This window comes from Mixophyes fleayi, chromosome 8, assembly GCF_038048845.1.
Source record: "Mixophyes fleayi isolate aMixFle1 chromosome 8, aMixFle1.hap1, whole genome shotgun sequence".
Taxonomy (NCBI): domain Eukaryota; kingdom Metazoa; phylum Chordata; class Amphibia; order Anura; family Limnodynastidae; genus Mixophyes; species Mixophyes fleayi.
Window position 1 is genome coordinate 27,001,550 of NC_134409.1, and position 25,542 is coordinate 27,027,091.

Genomic DNA, 25,542 nt, shown 5'->3' on the forward strand with positions numbered 1-25,542 from the left:
TTATAAACTCCCCACTGTCACCCCCGGCAACCACCAACCACTCCCAACTGTCACTTCTCCTTCAAGAAATATATAGGTCAGTGTATAACTCTGCCCAGCAGGTGGCGCTGCAGCTTGTTTTTTTTTCCCCACACACGCCACTAGGCATTTAAATAGTAGATATATATATATAGATATATATATATATATATATAATTGTTTTCCAAACTCAGTGCATGTCGATTTTCTTCTTCCATGACAGTGTTTTGCAGGTGTAAAAATTCTTCAGATATTTCACCCCCCGTGCAAGTGAACTTACAATATAACTTCTTGTATTCTAGCATAACATCAAATTTTCCAAACGGTCTCCCACTGATGTAGTGCGCCCCTTTTGTATTCCACTTACACAATAAATTATTTGTGATGAGCTTTGTGATGATTTTTTTTTGTACCAATTGTATTATTTGAATGATAGTGGAGCAGTGTTTGTATTGGAAGGTAACAGTCCCTCTTTTTCTATCTTATTGGGTATTCATGTGGTATTGTGGCAGCTACAAGTAGCTCCAACTTCAAGTACCTTTAATCCTGTTGTCAATCAAGGATCAGTCTATAGATTAGGAGCAACCCAGTACTGTTACTGTCAGTAGTAATACATGTTCAACCTCTCTGAGTAAAAATGGCCCTTTGGGAAGAAAGTGTAAGAAAGGGCGTTGCAAATCCAAATAACATTTGTCAATCTCAAAATCAACATCAGTTCATGATGTAAGTATTAAGGGAAAAGTTACTGATGAATATGGTGACTTGTCTAAAAATATCGAAAAAGCTAACATTCCATACACTACCTGTAGTGGCAAGAAAAGGCTCAGATCATGACCACGTTTTGCTAGTAGGGGTCCTGCTACTGCTTTTACACATGTCAGAATGTCCACTGCAAAGCGAATGCCCATCCTGTTGCTAGGCAACAGAACGCTATTCTCGGTACTCAATCTATTCTCAATTGGTCTTTATCCAATAGTCTCAAAGCCACCCAATGCTTTCTTAGTTTTGCAAACTACTATTACCAATTTATTAAAGGATTGTTGACATTGATTTCTCCTATCACTTCCCTAACCAGGAAAGGAGGTTTGTGTAAAGTCTGGTCTCAGGACGCAGTCTCTGCCTTCAAATCTTTAAAAGAAGCCTTTATTTCTGCCCCAGTTCTTAGACAACCTTACTAAAATAAACCCTTTTTTCTAGAGGTCGATGCATCCTCAATTGGCATTGGTGTAGTTCTTTCACATAGATCTTCCTCTGAATCTCTCGAACCTTGTGGTTTTCTTCTCCAAGAAATTTTATTCTTGTGAAAAAATATTATTGGCATTTGGGATAAAGAACTCCTGGCTATCAAGATGGTGTTAGAGGAATGGTGCTTTCAAGAGGGAAGGTGCTCAACACCCGGTTACAGTCATGACTGATCTACAAGAGGCCCAATGCCTCAACCCTGCCAGGCCCGTTGGTCCGTATTTTTCTCACAGTTCAATTTACTCCTGACTTACCTCTGACACTAAGAACTCCAGAGTCGATGCCTTTCCAGATCTTTTGATAGTTCCGATCTTCTCTCTTCTACTGCTTGTAAACCTGTTTTTAGTCCAGTATAAGTCGTGGCTTTGACCGGTTCTGTAAAGTCTCCCCCTGTTGGGAACTCGTTTGTAAGCCCTCACCTTTGCTCCTAAGTGTTGAGATGAGCTCACAATACTAAATTTGCCGGACATGTTGGTTTTAAGAAGACTATTGTTCTTATCTCCAGGCATTATTGGTGGCCCTCTCTTGGATCCGATGTCCTCAAATACATACAAGCCATAATGTTTGTGCCCAGCATAAGGTCTCCAGAAAGCCTTCCTCTTCTGCAAACTCTTCCAGTTCTGGATTCTCCCTTGATTTGCATCATTAGGGACTTTATAACAGATCTACACCGGATTCATGGTTATAATACCATTTGGGTGGTAGTGGACTGATTTTCAAAGATGGCTCACTTACTTCCCTGTAAAGAATTGCCATCCTCCTCCGGACTTCCCAGTTATTCATTAAGAACATCTTTCATCTCCACGGTTGTCCTCATGAATTTATCTCAATCCGTGGGGTACAGTTCATGTCCAGTTTTTGGAGATCCTTTTGCAAAAATCTCAGGATAAGCCTTAAATTCTCATCTAGATATCATCCCCAGACTAATGAGAAAACTGAATGGGTGAATCAGGACGTGGAGTATCTTTCTCCGTTACTATTCTTCTGAAGACCAATCTTTCTAGCGTGACCTCTTCTGCTGGGCTGAGTTTGTACACAATAATCACATACATACGTTGTGGCAGGATGGACCGCCTATGCCGTCCTGTCTGTTATTGCTGGGAACCGGCTGGGCTTACTTTGCCACCGTTTCCTTTCGTTATCCCAAATGCGCCCTCAAGCCACAGTAGGGGCGGCTTATAATGCTGCCACCACTGAGCTCCTTCTATGGCACCCAGAACCACATTCCTTCTGGGTAACTGACGCTGCTAGTTGCTGGTGTACCCGGGCTGGTAACTCCGGACCTCCTACTATGGATCCGCGTTGCTGTGGATGGATCCCCTCTGGCCTATCACACTAACCAGGGCTGTATGGGTAGCAGGCAGAGTGGTGGTACTGGAAAAGCTTGGGTCCAAACCTCAGACAGCTGGAGAACAGATTAGATTTTGGGTCTAATCTGTAGATCACAGGAATACAGCAATATTGAAGATGTTTTCAAGCAGGTCTTGAAGCAAGATGTATATTTGCTCAGACTGGTTAGTGGTGTCAGTTCAGACGAAAATCAGAAGAATACGTTACATGCTCACAAAGCTCACCTTTTATACAGTTCTGACCTAACTCCTAGCAGAGGTAAGCCAGCCCCTTGGACCTAGCCGTCTCCAACCGGTCTAGAATATTCCCTCAGATCTCAGGATGTAATCTAATTTTGCATCTAATAATTGAACTTTTATTTCAACTAAAATTTCCATCAGATCTCAGGATGTAATCTAGTTTTGCATCTAACACAATTTGACTTCCACATCCCCCCTTCAGGTGTTCTGTCTCCATTGTTTAGAGTTCCTGTCTGTCTAACAGGACCTTCACGCATCAAAAGATCTAATTAACATGGGGCCTTTTATCAGACTGTTCGGAATACATATTCACACAGAACAACAAAACCCAAAAACAAGCTAGTTTCCCACATCACAATACATAAGAGGCTTTGTAAACAAAAATAGGCATATCTTATAGCAAGGTTAAACAAGAGACGAATTTCTTCCCCTGGTCTCAGAAATAACAATTTCCTATTTCACGATATACACAATATCAAAAATAAGTGCACATGCAATTATATAAATAAGTGCCCTGCGCTATTTGCTTTAAATACATTTATACCAAAAGTTATTTAATAGTGATCCAGTCACATCCAGTCTACTGGGTTCTCTCCCTTTTTTACAATTTTCTTCATACATCCTGTCTTACCCAGCCTTACTGAGGCTCCAGTGTTTATGGTTCCTGCTGTTGATTCCCTGGTTTATGATTTTTCTCAAATTTGAAGACAAACACAAGCAAAGTTAACCGAGGGTTCCCTTCTTTATAAGCAGTCTGCTGACCACCACAACAAGAACCTTCCGGTACTACGAGTTAGGGATCGGATGTGGATGTGCACCCGTAATCTTAAATTTTGTGTTCCCAGGATGAAATTGGCCCCTCGGTTCATTGGTCCTTTTCCCATCTCTCAGGTCATTAATGCTGTTTAGTATAAGCTGCGATTAACCCCATCTCTTAGAATCCACAATTTAACATTTCCTTACTCAAACCTCTGGTCATCAATGAATTCTTTAAAGAACTTTCTGCTTCTCTTCCTATCAAGACTTTGCTTGGAAATGAGTACGAAGTGGAGCGAATTTTGGATTCTCACCTCCTTCATTGCAAGTCTCAGTTACTTGTTCATTGGAAAGGCTATTGCCGTGAGGAAACATCCCAGGTGCATAGAGATGACCTTCACGTCCTTCGCCTCTTAGCCAAATTCTTGGAGCGATCTGGTTCCTCTGTTAAAGAGAAGGGAGAGAGACGCCTGTCATTTCCAACCGGAGATGCCCTGTTGCCGGATGCAATGCGCAGTAAAGAGTTCAGATGCAGTGTCAGTGATACTTACTCTCACACAATTGCCTTCAGATTGAAACACTTGAGATTTTAAAAACAAAAAAGAATGTTTTTTGTCCACTCCTGCTTAGTTTACTAATCATCATCAGCTATTTATATAGTGTAACTAATTCCTCAGCACTGTGCAGAGAACTCACGCCAGTCCCTGCCCCATTGGAGCTTTCAGTCTAAATTCCCTAACATACATACTAAGAGACTGAGAGAGGCTAAGGTCAATTTAATAACAGCCAATTAACTTACTAGTATGTTTTTGGAGTGTGGGAGGAAACCCGAGCAAACACGGGCAGAACACACAAACTCCACACAGATAAGGCCATGGTTGGGACTTCAGCTCATGACCCTAGTGTGGTGAGACAGAAGAGCTAACCACTATGCCACCGTACTGCTCATACTAATATACTATTACTACCAGTAACCACTGATTGACTACTCTTCACTCTCTCACACCCAATTTATCAGCTCATATTTCCAGCAGACTGATCTGTAAATAAACTGTTAAGATTTTTACAGTAAAATCAGTTACTTCAATATACATTGCCTCCTTCACCCTGTCCAATCCGCTACAACCCACTTTATGAGCACACAATTCTAGCAAACGTCCTACCCACATGTCATCAATTCTAAAGTGGCAGCTGAGAACAGGAGGGAGGGCTATATTGTATGTAGAGGATAAAAACTCGAGAGATCCAAAATTTTCCCGAAAATGACGAATTGTCTCATTATCATATCCAAAACTGGTTCGAGAAACTGAGTCATGACTCGACTAGACTCGGTACACCAAAATGTGGATCAGATGGATTTCTCTGAATCCGAATTGCTCATCTCTACTTACAACATCCTGTTCTTCTATTCCTGAGTACAGGTGACAAATACAGGTTAAGAAAGGTTTGACTCTCTAGTTGTTACTGAAACACAACAACCCAAGGGCAGGTTATTTCTACAGCATTCATGTTGTTGACATATCCAGCATGCAAAATGGCAATTTCTAAATAGAGCAATCCTACTAGCCTGACATAATTGGAAAACTTTTAATTTATCATAAAAAAATATTTTAAAAATGTATAGGCACTCATCCTAGAGAGAATGAAAAGCTCTTAGTTTCCACTTGCAACACAGTACATCAAGCCAGAGCTACACAAATACGCATCGCTGGAGTAATTTACTGGAAACATATTTACATTTAAGCATTTAGCTGTGGCAGATACAAGTCTAGCATTCGCCAAATCCAAGGCACCCCAAGGCAAGTGCCAGATATGCCTAGTGCTTGTTAGTATGTTTCTGATACACAGCAGATGCTGCAATCTAACAGTTTTGCTGTATATATTTAACAGTACAACAGGAACACACAGACCATCTCTCTCCTGGGTACTGATTTCTCAAACTCAGCTCATTCAATTCACCTTAACCCTGCCATACAGCTCCTCCTACCGTTCTCATAGCTAGGAACAGTTATCTGCCAGTGAACTTTAATAATGCAAGGCTGCTGATTCTGCCATACCGTTCTTGACTGCTCTTGCACACAGAGCCTCCAATTAACTTATACCATCGCCGACATCACCCCACTACTTACTTGTTGCCTTGATCTCGGAGTATTAGACAATACAGTTCATTTTAACTTTCTAACACCCGCTACTATCTCAATAATTTCTTCTCTCCCTGTCTCTATAAATATATGTCTAGATTTAATGGTAGAAGCCTTGCACACGTGCAGACTGAGTCAATGGGCTACTAGTATTATTCTACGATGCTAGGGACAGTATTTAAAACAATGCACGTAATGTATATATTTATTTATATCATTTTATGAACAATCTTTTGTGTCTGGCTGCTGTAGATGAAAAATGAATGCAGGTAGCTTGATTCACACTGAATTATGTTAAATTACAAGCCTGCAAAAGCACTCAGGGTTCCCTTTCATGCGTGTTATCAAATAATATATAGCCACAATGCAGTGTGCACAAAATTTAAATGACTATGGTCCCACGTGGCAAAAAATGTAGTATAAACATGATATACAATCGCTGTTGCGTGATCTCCATTAGTTACTCAATAAATAATCATTTTCTTGTAAGAGCAGATGATATTATATCCCATTCTACACAGACATTTTTATAGACATAGTTACCTTGCCTAATGAAGCTTACAGAGAGTTTGGTAACTAGGACAGAGGAAAATAAAGAGATTCGTTAAAAGGTCACAAGGATCTGACACTGAGTGTCGATTCAGCATCCCAAGTATGTACCAAGACGAAAATAATTAGAAGCACCCATCCTCACCAGGTGCCCGCTTAGGGGGTTTCCTGAGACCCAGAAATATCACCTTCCCAATACTCAAAGGTTACAGTGTGCTGCAATTATTTTCTTTTTTCATTTATTTTTTACATTTGTACTTATGATATGGGGTGCTTATAGCCGGCCCACTGATAGTAGCAGTTGGAATAAAACCCAGTTCTCATTCTGTATCTCCATGCTGGCCTTTATTAGCAGCTCAGTGAGATTAGTATGCCTTAGAACAGAGAAATTGTATACATAAATTAAATTATTGATAATTTTAGTGTCAGGGGGGATTCCAAGCATCTCTGGCCACTCCTCGTGAGCCAAATCAACCTCTTGGGAGCCCTCATGCCCTGAAGGTCTCTTCCTTCAATTAATTGTTGAATTCATTGCTGAATGGACAACAATTTTCACACTGCTCACAGATTTGCATACCATACCAATTGTCCAAATTCAGACAGGTTCGATTCTGGAGGAATGCCTTGCCATACCGACATGTTTGTTCAGACTGCTGGAAATGTTGAGAAGTATTTACTGCTCACTCCCGCTCTGATGTCTGCAGCAATGGATTGTTGGGCTTCACTGTGGCTTAGCGGTTAGCACTTCTGCCTCACATCACTGGGGTCATGGGTTTGATTCCCAACCACAGCCTTATCTGTGTGGAGTTTTTTATGTTTTCCCCATGTTTGTGTGGGTTTCCTCCCACAATCTAAAAAAACATGCTAGTAGGTTAATTGGCTGCTATCAAAAATGATCCCTAGTCTGTGTGTGTTAGACTGTGAACTGTACTGGGGCAGGGACTGATGTGAGTGCGTTCTCTGTACAGTGCTGCGGAATTAGTTGCGCTATATAAATAAATGATGATGATGTCTCCAGACGAGCGAAGGAATGTTGAGGATGGCTAAACAGGTGTTGTGGCCATGCACCCTTTTCAGAGGGGGTGTGTTTGTGTACTGATTCAGAAAAGTGGATTATCAGGAAGTATGTATTTGTGTGCTTAGGAAAGCTCCCAAAACAACACTATCCTATTTGCAGAAGGGGAGGAATGGGTCAGGAAGACAGCAGAGGAACAGACCACATGTGTGCGGAGAACCTCACCTATGTCATCAGGGGCACCCAAGATTGGCCCAGGGAGGAGGGGAATCTACAGCTGCCTGAATCCCAAGGGAAATATGTAAAGTATTGTCAGTGCATTCATGTTCATTTCACAGTCCTTTTAATGTGTCTCCCGGTCCTGTCAGTCTGTCTCCCGGTTATATTATTATATATTATACATATATACATAAATTTACACATATCTATTTTCTATATATATAAAAGCTTGATTGTTTGTTTGCTTGTTTATTTGTTTGTGGGCGAATAGCTTCTACACCCCTGCACCGATTCAGATGAAACCAGTGCAAGGTAGTCCAACTGGATCCCGGTCAGATATTAAGGGCTTCAGGGACATGGCTGGACCTCCCGTTGGTGTACACTGGCCAAAACTTTGACGGGTGGAGCCTGTTCTGAGCCTTCCGCTGGATGGATCTGGACGAAAATTTCAAAAGACTTTTAACATTGGATCCCCACAAGGTGTAGGTGTCAGTAGGACCTCCTGTTAGTGTACGCTGGCTAGAACTTTGACCCGGAGAGTCTGTTCTGGGTCCTCCTCTGGATAGATTTGGTTTGTTTGCACTTGGACACTCCTGCACCGATTGGGATGAAACCAGCCCAAGGTGGTCGAATTGGATCCTGGTCAGGTTTTAAGGGGGTTAGGGTTGGACATCCCGTTGGTATACGCTCTGCAGAGCTTTGACCCGGGGATCCTGTTCTGAACCTTCTACAGGATAGAATTGGATTGTTTGTCTGTCCGGTTATACATTCGGACACCCCCTGCACTGATTGGGATCCTGGTCAGGTTTTAGGGGTGGTTATGGTCCAGTCAAACCTTCAGTTAGTGTTTGCTGGGCAGAACTTTGACCCTGGGAGCCTGTTCCTAGCCTTCCACTGGATGGACTTGGACAAAACTTTCACAGAGGAGAAACAAGGGGGTTGAAGTTCCGGTTGGACCTCCCGTTGGTGTACGCTATCCAGAGCTTAGACCTGGGGAGCCTGTTCTGGACCTTTCACTGGATGGATTTGGTTTGTATGTCTGTCCGGTTATGCATTTGGACACCCCTGTACTGATTGGAATGAAACCAATGTGAGGTGGTCCAGTTGAATCCTGGCCAGGTTTTTGGAGGTTTGGGTGCCAGTCAGACCTCCCATTGGTGTATGCTGTGCAGAATTTAACCCGGGAACCTGTTCTAAGATTTCCACTGCATGGATTTGGATGAAAACTCCACAGACTGCCAACATTGGATCCCAGAAGAACTACTAGCTGGTTGAGGTCTCGGTCAGACCTCCCTTTGGTATACACTGGCCAGAACTTTGACCTGGGGAGCCTGATTGGAGCTTTCCACCATGGCCATCTTTTCCATTGGGCATGATGGGCAGCTGCCGGGGGGCCACACGGGCAAGGGGGCCCCATAGGCACGGCTCTTAATGAGAATAAATAATCCTGCAAAAGAAAAGATCCTGCAAAAAAAACCTTCAAGGGTCACTGAGTAAGTACATCTATCTCTATCTCTATATATCTATATCTATGTATCTGTATACATCTATCTATCTCTATCTATCTCTATCTATCTCTATCGATATCTATATCTGTATCTGTATACATCTATTTATCTATATCTATATCTAGGGGCCCCGGTGCACTGCTTTTCCCGGGGGCCCATAATGTTGTTAAGATGGCCCTGCTTTCCACTGGATGGATTTGTATAGCATTTAATATAAAAACAAAAATGACACTGGGCAGCCACCTAATGGGTGTGTTGGAACAGCTTCTAAGCTGCTAATTATTTTTAAAATGTTAACAGTTACATCCAACTCATTGTTAACTTAATAACTTGAAGATTTAAACACGGGCAATGCCGATTACTTCAGCTAGTATATATACATCTATATCTATCTATCTATCTATATATATATATATATATATATATAAATAAATATATATATGTGTGTGTATATATATATATATATGTGTTTGTGTATATATATATATATATATATATATATATATATATAGTAAAACAGAAGGACAAGGCGCACAATAGTGTAGTATTTATGTAACACAGTGATAGTATACTGTGTAGATGTATACCAAGAAATATTGCAATGTATAAATACAATCAAACACCAGTCAGTTGAACCAGAAAAAGTGGGTACACCAAACAATGTGTTTTCAAACGTAGGCACACAGTGCACACTATTCCCCACTTATGTGAGTCTCCGTACCGAATTTATGATGTAGTAGATGTTATCAATATCCAAGTGGTTACTGGAAAGGTTATATTTCAAAACAAATGGTGAACATTACACACCATCCCTATTAGTAGATAGCAGCGTACCAAATGTACAATCTTTGAAGCTTATCTGTATAATTTGGGTCTTTGTCCAGAATGCCTCCAAATTCCAGGTTTAGCACATGGTTTGAAATGTTCCTCCTCAGTGCAAACAGACAGGGTGTGTCTGTCTTAGTACTTAGTTTTTTGCACTAAGACAGACACACCCTGTCTGTTTGCGCTGAGGAGGAACATTTCAAACCATGTGCTAAACCTGGAAATTGGAGGAATTCTGGACAAAGACCCAAATTATACAGATAAGCTTGCACCTTTCATGAATCAAAATGAATATCCCCTCCCCCCTGGAGGGACTCCGTATATATCTAGGGTCAACTTTCCACAGTAAATTCCCCTCCCTGGGCAAATCTCTGGGCCTCTCCTTGTTAAACATTGATGAATTCTGGACTAGGGGGGTTGGAAAGGGGAGTGGAGATGAGCTGTACTATCACAGAACCTCCCCCTCCAGACTGTAGACCAAACGTCTGGAGTAGTCTTGTGAGAATAATGGATACTAATTAGCCTCCCCCTCACCAGTATCTTGCAACCTGATCCCTATCGATAACCCCCCTGGCTTCAATTTAAGGACAATTAATAAAAACCTCACTGCCACATCAACAATATACAATAACCAATATACATATTTACAATGAGCTACAATGTCCCCTTATCCACATGTAATTAGACACTGAAGCTGTAGTTTGTTGAGCTGGGGAACAAAAGCAAGGGCTATAAAAAGTACTTGCTATAATCCACATTATGTGAGAAAGGAGGGACAGGCTGGTTAAAGTGTTATGAAACTTGTTTCGTCACATGTTCCTTTCACTTATATTTTCCTGGTCATTATGTACTTAGGCCCTCACGTCAGCAAGCCACACACACAAACACACCATAGATCGCAGAGGGGATCCCAGGACTTCTTCTCCTTCATCCCAGGTCCCTGATTGTTACACTCTCACCACACACTTCTGTTCAGCACATACCAGCCTCAACTGTTCCTGGTTTGTCCCCTCTGGGTCCTAGTGTGGGGGCCACACAGCGGGAGGTGTGACTAACAAGGCCAAAAAGGGGCGGTACATTAACATTTGAATTTTCTGATTAGTCACTAGTTAGCAATTGGTCTTGTCAACTCTGAATGGACAGCATTGCAAGAAAATGTATTTAATAGGTGCTTACACACCAGTGAAAGGGTCCTAAAAACAACAGTTCATAGATATGATACAATGATCACGACTAACACATTTTTTGCTCTTAATCACATTTTATTCGAGGAGATGCGGCTACCTTGGCTTAACTCGTTTTTATTTGTTTTTCTGTAACTTATGGTTTTATTGAAATTTTAATAGAGAAGCATAAAACAGATCACATTATGAGAACAATTGATGCGATGTAATACAAGAACACAAACCACATAACACAATAGCCAGCTATAAAATAACAAATATTATATATTGTTAAGTAGTTGTATTACTTACTAGTAATTCGTGAGTAGAGTATAAATGAGAGATCATCAGACTTTGCAGCATTCATGGATTACAGCCAGATCTGTAAAGATGTTTGAGATTGTATCCTGGTTTTCTTTTTTAATATAAAAGTTTTTTGTTTCATTTTTGTTTTACTGAACTGACTTACAATAAAAAAGCTGTGGATGCTCATGTACAGTACATTCTTTGAGCAGCACATATCTATCACTTGCGTCCCACTGCAATTCTAAAGACAGGTCAGAGGTGTTTACCCATACTTGCCGACTTTTGAAACCTCCAGAGGAGAGGACAATTGACCACGCTCGCCCTGTTCAGAAATGGCCAAATTAACGGAACTGCCTATCAGGGGTTGGGGCTTAATGACTCAAATTCGCCCCACAACGTTTGGGGAGGTTGACTACTCTTCCAGGAGTCCCGGAGTTCGCCTCAAAATTCGGGAGCTTCCCAGAAATTCCGGTATAGTAGACAAGTATGCAGTTACAAGTATGCAATAGTAAGTGCATGGAGAAGGATGTTAACCACAACACTGCCAGCTGAAACAAATTTAGAATTAGAGTTTTGTTCACATTGTGTCTTTTGTAGTGTATCTTTTTCACTCACACAAAGTAAGTTCAAGTTCTATGCTTGCCATGCATATACAAACTTGCACAGCAGTTAAATCCGTATTTAGAGTTGAGATGCTCCTAAGCATTATGCAACTCTAATTACAGATGGACGTATTTAACTTGTGCCCATACATAACTGAAGACGCAAGTTTGCAAAACTACGGCCATTGCCAAATCATCCTAGTATGTGCTGTATTCTATACAGGGTGATACTACTTCCTTGAACATAACAGACTATGAATATGGTCAGAAAATATTTTTATTGCATTTTGAAGTTGCTTTTTTAAGAAGATTATTTTTTAGAGCAAGTAGATGAACAAATACCAAGAATTATATCCTCTATACAGAACGAACTCCTTACCACCAGAACAAATTATATCCTCTATACAGAACAAACTCCTTACCACCACCTACAAAGCTCTCTCCCAGTCTACTGCCCCCTATATCTCTAACCTCCTCACCATTCACATTCCCGTCTGCTCCCTACGCTCGGCAAATGACCGTCGCCTCTCCTCCACTCTAATTACCTCTTCCCACTCCAGAATCCAAGACTTCTCCCATGCTGCCCCGCTGCACTGGAATGACCTCCCTCGCTCCATCCATCTCGCTCCCAATCTGTGCTCCTTCAAACGAGCACTCAAAACTCACCTGTTCCTCAAAGCCTACCAACCTTCCACCTAACCCCTCATCTCCTCTGCTCATTCTCCCCTCTTTACTCTTCTCCACTTTTCTCTCCCCCTTGCATCACTGCCTCCCTATCATGCCTGTTTCGTCCACCCTCCTTTAGGATGTAAGCTCGAATGAGCAGGGCCCCTCTCCCCTCCTGTCTCCATACCCGTTCTTCTGCTCCGTATTTACTCCATTTGTCTGCCCGGAGCCTCTGAAGCATTGGTACTTTGTGTTTACTGTTCTGTACTGTTCCACCCTGTATGGTTTACTGTTTGTACTATGTACGGCGCTGCGGATACCTTGTGGCGCCTAACAAATAAAGGATAATAATAATAATAATAATAATAATAATAACAAGTGGTACTGTGCAGAATGTTTTGAAACACAGAGTTATTTAGTGTACGAACATTGATTAGCAGGGTAAATCTTTTCATGCCTTGTGCGAATTACACAATGAAAGCAGACATCTGATTGGTTGTTATGGTTAGAGTGTGATGTTATTAAATAGCCTTCAGAAAAGGTGATTTATGAATGTTGTGATGTTATGTGCGCATATTTGCTGAATGCCCCTGTTTGTACAGGAAATCACATGGGTTTCGCAAACAGCGATGGCCAGTTGATAGTAGAAACTGGCCAGATTTGGAGCATTCCTTTTACGAAATAAGGGCTAGGTCCATGAATGTGCCTATTTATGCACCAGAAGCAAAAATTAGATTTAATTTTATGTGATGAGATTATTCAAATAAGATAAAGGGGTGGACATGTGCATTTATTAGGATAATCTCTGCTTTGCGGGAGACCGTACAGTGTTTTCTTTTGTATTGAGTATTGAGTAGGTCACCAATAATAGGGAGTCATCCTATACTTTCAATAGGATTCCTTAGGCATGTTTCCATGTGCACATTTAAAGGAAAGTCTATTTCTAGCTGCACTTCTATAATGCCAGCTTCCAAACGCACATTAGAAACATAGGCAATAAACAGTTCAAACACCCAATCACTCTCATCATTAATTTAACATGGCTAACTCCAGTAGTGTTCTTGAGGGAAAACTGATATGTTGAAAGAGATTGGAGCTAAAGGGCTGGCATACGGGATTATATAATGACAGTTTCACTGTTTCTGCCATGATTGCTTGCAGTCAGACTCGAAATCTCACAAAAGTAGGCGGAGATTGTTTTTTCGAGGTCCGGTTCCAAAAATTAGGATGAGGTCATGCACCAATGAATACACTAGGCAGACAATTTGGCAAGAGAAATGATATGCACTCTTGCACTTTCATAGATTTATTGTCAGGTAAAAAGAGAACTTTGAGGGACAAATTTTTGAAGCCCGTGTTTGTTTCGTTAATAGATACAAATGAATGCTCCTTTGGCCAGGATAAATGCACATGGGACAGGCTGTCACAAGAATGAAAGAAATAAGTTATGAAGATATTGGCAAGTAAACACAACATAAAGAGCTTAATGTATTCATTCATGCATTCATCAATATTTTGAGCTACTGTAAATGAACCATTTATATAATGAACAGACACTAATTGCCTTGTGCATAAACTGAGGTCAAGCATGAAAGCAGCCCAGAAGAAAGACAGGTGAGTGCAGGTCTATGGTATGTGGTATAATGATAAGGCTGAGGGGATGCATTTCATTTTTAATAAGAACATGTTAAACACATCTGCAGAAACGTGGACTACATAAGACTCTATTACAGTGGGATGGTTGTATTTAGAACCTTTATTTTTAAGAATGAGGGGATGTGAAGAAAATAAACAATATGCCAACAACTGTGTCTTGGCGTCCATCTCAATTCAATGGTAAGCCTATATTTTTATTGCAATTCTTTTTCCAAAATGTTGTGAAAAAATACAAACATTGCTCCATAGTTATGGTGGGAACTCCCTCCATTAAGGAATATAGTTAAGTATGCAAACTGCCGTGTTTGCAGCCTCAGAATATGATATAGTAGAGTTTACAACTCATCATCATCATTACCATTTATTTATATAGCGCCACCGATTCCGCTGTGCTGTACAGAGAACTCATTCACATCAGTCCCTGCCCCATTGGAGCTTACAGTCTAAATTCCCTAACATACACACACACACACACACACACACACACACAGAGAGAGAGAGAGAGAGAGAGATAGACTAGGGTCAATTTTTTATAGCAGCCAATTAACCTACCAGTATATTTTTGGAGTGTGGGAGGAAACCGGAGCACCCGGAGGAAACCCAGGCAAACACAGGGAGAACATACAAACTCCACACAGATAAGGCCATGGTCGCAACTCACATTGTTTTGGGAAAGAGAGACTTAGGAAAGCATCTATATTATTACGTAACTTTTCCTCTCTTGCTGCAAGTACTGATTAAGAAACAGACAGAAATAGACAGGAAAATTAGTCTAGCTAATACTTACTATTAGCTAGTACTATGTACTCTAATTTAGAATGTAATGTAATTTAATAAATAGCTGCCTTTAACGTGGGGTTTCAGTAAAAGTGTCTTCATTTTTTTTTTTTTTTGTTTTGTGTGTTTATTTCCCATTTCAGAGTCTGGCAAGCGAAGCAAGCTGCTGTATATATCGCACAAGCTGTCAACACACCTCAAATAAGGGAGAATTCTGAGGACTATCGGGACTTTCGGCTGGCCCTTAGGCCAAACAGCATTTAAAGAATGCAGGGAAGTGCAAGTCATAAAATTCAAGTCTAAACTTCTAGAGGAATCACAAATGCACATAAACAAAACTACATGACAAGTGAAACACAAAAATAAGCACCAAGAAGACACAAACTCAAGAACACAAACATCCATGGAAAAAGTGAAAAAGCAACGATTAAATGTCATTTAAGTGAGAACCGTATCTATCTGGCCTTCTCCAATTTGTGTTCAAAATATATATTTACTGTTGATATTTTATTCTATGAGGAAGGGGAAAGTATTTTAAGAGAAGTGGTGCAGAGCACAGTGCAGAACTCTTAATGTAAAGGCTTCTTTTGATAGTCCTCCATCAATCTGCTCTATTAGTTGTTGAAACTCTTCACTGCAATCATTTCTCTATCTTCCATCAGCACTCGCAGCCCCTGAAATGCTTTCTCCTTCATGGATCATGGTATAAAACAGCAGCTGTGAATATATAATTTAGCTGTGGAAATGTGAGTGGAACCTTGATGGTTGTACCTTTTTTTTTTGTCCTATGCAATCTATCGGCCATTGACTTTTCAAATATTCTTTTGTGATGCCGTCGTGAAGCTTTTTTTCCGCAAAGTATGTAAAGATAGCCTGCAGACGTGATTTTTTTTTTTAAAATAAGTATGTCTATTCTTCCTGTTGTGTCTTTTAAAGTATTTATTCAGTTTGTTTTGTTCTGAACAGTTGGATGTAATGTTTTTTCTTTTTCAATATTTGGTCTCTCTGCAGTTGATGGCACCCCATTCTATCAGGCCTCTATTTTGCTTTGGATTGTGCCAGAGTCTGATTAATACTCCATGGGAACACAGGCAAGATGCTGGTTTGGGTCTTCATACCCCTCCCCGAAACATAAAAACTGGTTAAATTGAGTAATCCAGGCCCCTGAGTGCCCAATGGGCCCTGGATGGGACCCTATGTTGCCTAATAGGTAATCTGGCTCTGGTTTGTGTTGTGACTTTCAGTTGCACTATCTTTGTAAGTTACTGTACTCCACATTTGGTCATAGTTTTTTTTTTTATGGAATAAACTCTTTTAATTTTCCATTAGAAACGTATGTGGGGGTATCCCATTAAAGCATACTAAATTGCCATACTGGATTTACATCAAGGCCTCTATCTTATATCCAGTGTAATACTGGAAAAATGTCCGATAGTGTGTAATTGGTTTGAGATATCAATGTTGGGTTAGAGTTAGGATGGGGGGTGTGCAGCTCACTTCTATCACTAACCTCTAGTAGCACAGATGTTTGTAAAGCATGCTTATAAAGTATGTCCCTTGTTTATGGTTGCACCTGGTAATTCCATCACATTTTATGTAAGAGTGTATTACTAACCCAGAAAGCGTGACTATCACGCTGATTGTATGGCACTTGTCATTGCTGGGTTTTCTTTACTTGTAACCTGTTATGATGACCAAATGCTTTTTACATCTAAGAGCTCAACTACATAAGAGTCTTCAAAACACTCCACTGAATCAGCAGTAAATGGTGTTCCATGTGACCTCTGCATAGGGATTGTTTGTCCCCATGTTAAATAGACTAGGGTGCACAGGATTGTAGAAAATATGCTGTGAAAGTATGCTATGTTCATGACCCTCCATAAATTTTATATAAATTCTGCTATATCAAAGGTCAGTTTAGCAAAGGATTAATTTATCCTTATGCATAGGTAACTATGAACTCCATTCACAGCTGCCTAAGACCTCAGGTTGGTGTTACATACAGTTAAGTTCATCTAAACACTATGGGCACACAGAACAGACTTCAGTATACACATATGCGTAAATCCACAACAGAACGCATAATAATGCTATTTTATCAAAATTTAAAATAACAAGTGTTAACATTATAATCATTTATAGAAATAGAAATATATATATATATATATATATATATATATATTGTGGCAATGGGAGTGGTTTTCCACAGGCCTCTCAGAGTGGAATTAGCTATGAAGCTAACAGTCTGCAGGTAAAAGGCTGCAAATCAAGTTATATACATGGGTGTAGCACTGTGCTTATGTTAAGTTATGTACAGGCCTGAGACATGTGATAAAGTAAATGTAAAATGTGATTTACTTGCATGCTTTAACGTGTTTGTATCCACAGCTAGCAGCAGAGCTGATGGGGATAGCTGTGCTGATTAGGCATTACAGAACACCTGAGGAGCCTTCCTTTAAAGACAAGGTGGGAGTGTCTCCTGTAAGTCTGTGTATTTAACCTGGAGTTGTGCTCTTGTTAGGGGTGACTGACGTTGAACAAGTTGGCCAGTCAGTAGTGAGCTGGTCTATGTCTAGTTAGCTGTAGGGTCACCAGGAGGTGCAAGCAAAAGGGAATGCTTGCTGGTGTCATCCTGACAGAAGAAGTGTTATTTATTGTGATGCAAACAATAAATATATTTGATTTAAAACAAGAAGTTTTCGTGTCGCTGATATCTGCTGGGTGTTCTTACAACAGAAGGTGACAAAAGTGCCATGAGAAGGGTGCATTTTGTTACTATATATATATATATATATATATATATATATTGTAATGTGCGTATTGTCGCTAACCAATAACGATTGTCGAACCTCGATTTGTGTTTCCAACGCACAAAGATTTATTCGCAATAAGTGGAAAAAATATGCTCAAGCGATGTAATAGTAAATACAGTCGTTACTTAACGCAGGCGCTCTGGATCCAGTGCAGTCATTCAATCCTGAAGTCTGGGGACAAGAAGTCTGCACTCTGGATCACAAGCTGCTGCTTATATACACAATCAAGTACAGTAATACAATGAAGATGGTATGGCTTGCATCTATTGGTCCGGGTCTCAGGAATGTCCAAGGGGTCGTCAATCATTGGCTGGTTCATCCTAAGGAATCCAAAGGAGGGGGTCATCTCTGCAGGGGGTATGCTCTGCTCTTCCCGCCAGAATTCCTTACTCTTAAGTAGTTCATAATTCCCTATCATTCATAACTTGCGTATGCGCTCTGCGATTCCCTCGCAGAGCGCACCAAACAGTAGGATATGTAACAAGGTTCATTATGATACCACTCATGATGTTATTCCTTTAACCCGTTCTGTGTATTTCACTAATATGCATGTAACTCTGATATAACATATAAATACTACTATATTTCGACATAACTGACTATGTGTTGCAACTACCAATAATGTGTACTATTTTATAAGTATGCGTGTTTGTGCGAATGTATGGTAAAAGACCAATTACTGTTGCTGCCACGTGTAGTGGATGCGTACGCCCTTTCACGCCGTAGCGTGCCCTTGTACGTCGATGCGTACCGTACGCATCTTTTCAGACAAAGACAACCAAGTTTGCTAGACTTTAATTGAAATGACTTTATCCAATTTGCTGACTTCGACAGTTCCACCCTTTGATAGTGTAATAAACTATCACCCAATCACCGTTTCAAGTTCAGGATTATACAATACTTCTTCACAGACCATGATCTCGGTATCTGGTACCACCCTTTCAGTCTCTTTCTCAGTGTTACTCCCATGAGACCGTTTTCCACACTTCAACACAGTAGGAACACATTTGACAACTAAACCAATTGCTAAGATGACACCCAGTATAAGGAGAAGGAGCTTACCTACACTAGCAACCATTTCCTGTACCCACTCCCCCAGACCGGAGAACCATTTTGCTGGGTTCAACCATGAGAACCAACCCGCCACCTTTTCCCCGACCTCATATAACGAAGAATTATGGCTCTTTCGAAATTCCCATTTCAGCTGCAAAATTTCATCCATCTTCCGGTCTATAACCTCTTTAGGGTCTTCCGTATTATTAGTAATGTACGTGCAACATTTGACACCGAACTGGGTGGCCAGTGTCACACAGTACCCACCAGTAATAGAGGTGAGATAATTTAGTACCAGTCTATGTTGCACCAACTCCTTCTTGTACGCTTGTAGCTCCCTTCCAGTATACCTGAAAGTGTCATCATACATCTCGGTGATATTATCTATTAATTTAGCTAGGTCTTGGATATATTTAAAGTTTAATGTTCCCCGAGCGGTCCTGGTGAGATCTAGAGCAACCATAACTTGGAAACCAGCAGTTTCACTAATCAATTTTGTAGCTATGGGTTCCTCACCAGGAATCATATTTCTCTTGCCACGGTGTTCATACTGTGTGTGTATGTATGGTGGTGATGTAGTCTTGTGAATATCTACCATTTCTTCATGAGTAATAGTCATGATTTCAGGAACCAGTTTAGCTAAGAAACACAAGCCCTTGGAACTCGGAGTCACCCAGGAATAAGCTTTCCTCCCACAAACAAAATACACATCATCAGGGAGAACATAAGGAACAGTATGCCCATGAATTATATCACACAGAGTTTTGATAAAACTACCCATGCCTAGTGTCTCCATCTGCTCTAGACACGTGTCGGCATTAATGATATTTTCACATTTATCTGTAGAGACTTTTCCAATAGATACCTTCTTATGTTTGGTTATGCGCCCTAACTTGTGACTTCCATCAGCATTCCTGCCTAGTAGTGACCTTGTGAGTCTCTCTCTAAAATGAGTGTGGCGAGCCATTGTCTGATCTGATAGGTCAGCCTCCCAATTCTCCAGGCGCTTTGCATGAGATATGTTTAGGCACAGCAAAGATCTGCCTATGGAGTATTGTCGAAGCGTCAGACTAGGGGACCTAGTGTTATTGTACCTCCCTTCTATGGGCCTCCCACCCCTTAATTCGAGTACTTCGGATATGTTTAGCGGGAATGGCACTAGTCCTATGTTATGCTGCCCTTGAGGCACGTGAGAGCACACCCAACACTCAGTTTGGTTTAGCACCTTACCCACCAGGGAGTGATAATCCTCCAATGGATGCCCGCCTATATTCAGAGTACTGGGGGACTGGCATCGTTGGATGCATCTCTCGTCAACTAGGGAGTTGCAGAACTTGCAGATACAATACTCATCAGACAATAGCCCCTCACACTGCCTCCGAGTTCCTGAGCTAGCAGACCTTTTCATAACCCCTGGACCAAGTTTGATAATGGGCTGCTCAGGATATCCTATTAACTTTTCTTCGGCCTCCATTTCATCCGTATCACTCCCAGAACTCTCCTCCATCCTCCATTCTCCTTCACAAAAATAGAATGTCCTAGAAAAAGTAAAAACAAGGAAAATCCTGGAACAAAAGAAAAACAAAAACCGCCACTCCATCGCTGGAAAGATAGTTCTGAGGCAACGTCTCTGGTTCAGGTGTCTTAACTGCAGGCTTTAGGTCTCCCGGAACAGGCTCACAAGTGACAGCTCTATGTCGTCGGTCTGAGTCTTGTCTTGCACTTTCTCCGGATTATGGACTCTCCTGCAGTGGGTGGAATGGACCCAAGTGTCTCTCTCTGCAACCTTCAGTGATGTAGTACTGGTCAGCAGCACTTGGTACGGGCCTTCCCAACGGTCTGTTAAACAACCTGAACGTAAGAAATTGCGGATCATAACATAGTCTCCAGGTTCAACATCATGACAGTTCGTTTCTGGCATACCAGGTGACAGCATTTTTAGTTTTTGTTGTTGTTGTTTCAGCTGTCTACTCATTCTTATAAGATATTGTACAGTCACTTCATTATTACACTTTAAGTCGTCTTGTGGACTCACGATCAAATGAGGTTGTCGTCCGAACAGTATCTCAAAGGGGGACAGATTAAGAGGAGGTCTAGGAGTGGTTCGAATGCTGTGGAGGACCAACGGCAAAGCCTCAGGCCATGCCAACCCAGTTTCAGCCATTATCTTACCTAGTTTGTTCTTGATAGTACCGTTTACTCTCTCCACCTTACCACTGGCTTGTGGTCGGTAAGGGGTGTGAAGTCTGCTACTGATTCCCATGAGTTTACACATATTTTGGAAGACATCACCAGTAAAATGGGTACCCCTATCACTTTCAATGATTCTAGGGATACCGAACCTACACACAAAGTCTTGTACAATTTTCTTTGCAGTGAACACAGCAGTATTAGTGGCTGCCGGATATGCTTCTACCCAACCGGAAAACACATCAATACACACTAACACATACTTCAGATTCCTGCACGGTGGTAGTTGGATATAGTCAATTTGTATTACCTGAAAAGGTCCGTCTGTAGGAGGGATGTGGGATGGCTCAGTTGGAATAGTTTTCCCAACATTTTTCCTCAAACAAGTAAGACATGACATTGCTTTCTTACCAGCTTGAGAGGAAAATCCGGGAGCACACCAGTATGCTCTCACCAGTTTGCACATACCTTCTTTACCCAGGTGAGTCAGGCCGTGTGCTGCTTCAGCCAGGCTTGGATAGTATGTTCGGGGAGCTACAGGCTTACCTTGTCCATCCCTCCAGAGTCCTGAGGACTCTTGACCACATCCCTTCGCCTTCCAGACCGCCTTCTCCTGCAGGGAACACAAATCTTGCATTTCAATTAATTTCTGCGTGTCTAATGTCTGAAAAACCATCATAGTCTCGGTCGATACAGTCATAGGTTGCCCTGCTGCCCATTTAGCAGCTTCGTCTGCCTTGTTGTTGCCCAATGACACTGGGTCTTCTTCAAAGGTATGGGCTTTGCACTTTATGACGGCTACTGTTCTGGGTAACTGTATCGCTGTCAGAAGTCCTTTTATGTGTTGTGAGTGTGCCACTGGTGTACCTGCTGCTGTCGTAAAGTTTCTAAGATGCCAAAGGGCCCCAAAATCATGCACTACCCCGAAGGCGTACCTAGAGTCAGTATATATGTTGGCTGATTTACCCTCTGCCAATTCACACGCTCTCCTTAGTGCTACTAGTTCCGCCACCTGGGCTGAGTGAGGTGGACCAAGGGGTTCAGCTTCTACCACATCCTGATCGTCTACAACAGCGTAACCAGTACATAGCTCTCCTGTCTCTGTCTGTCTATGGCAACTTCCGTCTGTATAAAACGTAAAATCTACATTTTCTAAGGGGGTGTCACGTATGTCGGGCCTTGCAGTAAAGGTCTGATTCAGGTGTTCCATACAGTCATGCGTGTCAGTATTCTTGCCTAACTCATCATCAACCAGGGTCTCCTCACCTCCCACCCTTTGTGTCTCTTGAGACACATACGGAAGGTATGTAGCTGGATTTAGGGTGCTACATCGTTTGATGGTGATGTTCGAGGGTGCCATCAGGGCTAGTTCCCACTTTGTGAATCTAGCTGAAGAAACATGTCTGGTTTGGGCTGAATTTAACAGAGCTGATACAGCATGGGGTGTATAGATGGTTGAATTATGTCCTAATACTACATCCTCGCTCTTACTTACTAGAAGGGCCGTTGCTGCTACACTTCTGAGACATGTTGGGAGTGACCTTGCCACATTGTCTAATTGTGCACTGTAGTATGCTACCGGTCTGCTAGCGTCACCATGTTTCTGTGTGAGGACACCTGCTGCACAACCATCAGCTTCTGTACAAAATAGCTCAAAAGGCTTTTCATAATCAGGTATTCCCAATGCAGGTGCTCTTGTCAGACTATCTTTAAGATTAAAGAACGCTTGCTCCGACTCTTCTGTGTGTACGACACGTTCTGGTTTTGAGGAAGAGACTAGCTCCTGCAATGGTAATGCCAGAATAGAAAAACCTGGGATCCAGGACCTACAGTATCCACACATCCCCAAGAAAGTACGAATCTGCTTCTGGCTCTGCGGCAGGGTCATGTGTTGTATGGCCTCAATTCTGTCGGTTGTCAGGTGTCTTAGCCCCTTAGTGAGGCAGTGTCCTAAGTATTTGACCTTAGTCTGACATGGCTGTAATTTATCCTTTGCCACCTTGTGCCCTGTTTGTGAAAGATGAAGCAACAACAATTTAGTATCATGTAAACATGACATAAAAGAATCAGAGCACAACAACAAATCGTCCACATATTGAATTAGAACAGACCCATTGTGGGGTTGAAAGGATTGCAAACAGTCATGTAAGGCTTGGGAGAAAATACTGGGGCTGTCAATGAACCCCTGGGGTAGTCTGGTCCATGTGTATTGCACTCCCCTGTAGGAGAATGCAAAAAGGTATTGGCAGTCAGGGTGAAGAGGGACTGAAAAGAAAGCAGAACATAGATCAATGACAGTAAAATGACTGGCAGACGGTGGAATCTGCATGAGGATGACAGCTGGATTCGGCACTACGGGGAATTGGCTCTCAACAACTTTGTTAATTCCCCTTAAGTCCTGGACTAATCTATAGCCCCTCCCCCCACTCTTCTTCACAGGGAAAATGGGACTATTTGCTGTACTGGCTGTACGAATTAAAATCCCTTGTTGTAACAGCCTCTCAATAACAGGATATACCCCTAGTTCCACCTCCGGTTTTAATGGATACTGTGGGATTTTTGGAGCTATCCTACCACTTTTTAGATTGACCATGACAGGGGCTACGTTTGCCATCAGTCCAGTGTCCTGTCCATCTCTGGTCCATAGGGAACCTGGTATTTCCAGCAACATCCCCTTTACTTGAGATGGACTTTGTTCTATAACAGGAGAGTGTAACATTAACCTTGGAGGGGTGTCCAATATGTCCTGTACCTCATGTGCAACCTTCTCGGGTATATCTAGGAACACACCATCTGAAGTACAGTATATGACACATCCCATTTTACATAACAAGTCTCTCCCTAGCAAGTTAGTAGGAGCCGCTGCAGCCAAGAGAAACGAATGCTTAGTATGCAGAGGCCCGATAGTAACTTCGGCGGGTTTAGTTAGAGGATAATGTAACACTTTTCCCGTCACCCCCATAGCTGGAATAGTTTTGCTGGTCACCTGTAGATTGAAAGGAGAGGTTATCACAGATCGGGCCGCCCCTGTATCTACAAGAAAAGTTTGTTTCCTGCCAGCTATGTCAACTATCATTGTTGGTTCTTCACTCTGACTCTCAGTTAACCTCACTGGCTGTAGACTACAGGTATGACCTGACCCCTAGCGCTGACTATTGATTTCCCGCGCAGCATTTGCTGCCGTAATATGCGCGGGTAGATGTGAGTCTTCTAGTCTATGTGAATCCTTTCTTGGAGGATATCTATGTGACCCACCCCTATGTGTATTGAGTCTTTCTTTATTACAATCTCTCCTGTAATGTCCTTCCTCGTTACAGTTGAAACACCTGATCACTTTAGGTTTCCTGTTATATGGGTTGTATGCTGGTGGTCGTGTATGCACCCCTTCTAGAGCCTGTATACTTACCGTCATTAACCTATCACTTTTCTCTTCCCTTTTTCTAAAAAGGTTCTTGTCATGCTCCACAGCAGACTCCCTAAGGAAGTCTACCGTGACGCCTCTCCAATTAGGTAATGTGGTTTGTACTCTCGTCTTTAAATTTTCCCTAAGGCCATCCATCAGTACCCCTACAGCTACCTCTCTGTGATGTGGGTCCTCACTTATGTTGGATATCCCAGTAAATCGTGCAATCGCTGTTATAGCTCTAGCAAAGTAATCTGAGGCAGTTTCACTATCCTTTTGTTTAATGGTGAAAATCTTACTCCAATTTACTACTACTGGAAAACAGATGGCTAAGTGTTTGACAATTTGTTCTATATTCCGTTGGTTAATCTCATCAGTCAGGGTGTCATCTTCCTCCAACAAACAATCTCCAATAAATTTTTGTATGTTAGTATTGGGAGGAAGACACGCCCTCAACACTACCCGCCAATCCTTACTGGTTGGTTCATGAGCATTCCCTAAGTCTTTAACAAATTTCTGACATTTAGCTAACTCTTTTCTAGGATCTGGGAATTCAGTCATAATGGAACGTAATTCTGATCTAGTCCAGGGACAATGCATTGTAACATTTCTTAAAGGAACTACACCATCCTTATCCGGTTTCCCATTGGGAACTGATAATGTGCGGACCGGGAACACACCCTCTGGTACACTAACTTCAGGGGACGCTACAAGATTTACAGGCCCTAGATTTAGAACACTTTCACTCCTAGTGATCACGCTACTCTCACCTATCTCAGCCATTTTCTCATACTTGCGCTGAGCCTCTAGTACATTAACAGCATGGGCAATGGCCGAAATCACAGTGGGTTCATCTTCGTTTTCAGATACACTTGATTGAAACTGATTTAAAACAGGGTACAACTTAGTAATTTTTCTATTTTCAGTTTTAACAACGGCTGTACTTACCCCTCCCGCCACATAAGGTGGCGTGGGCGCGCTTGCGCTGAGTTCGCCACGCTTCTCAATGGTTACATCCGCCTTGCGCGCGCTTTTCGCCACGCCTATTTCC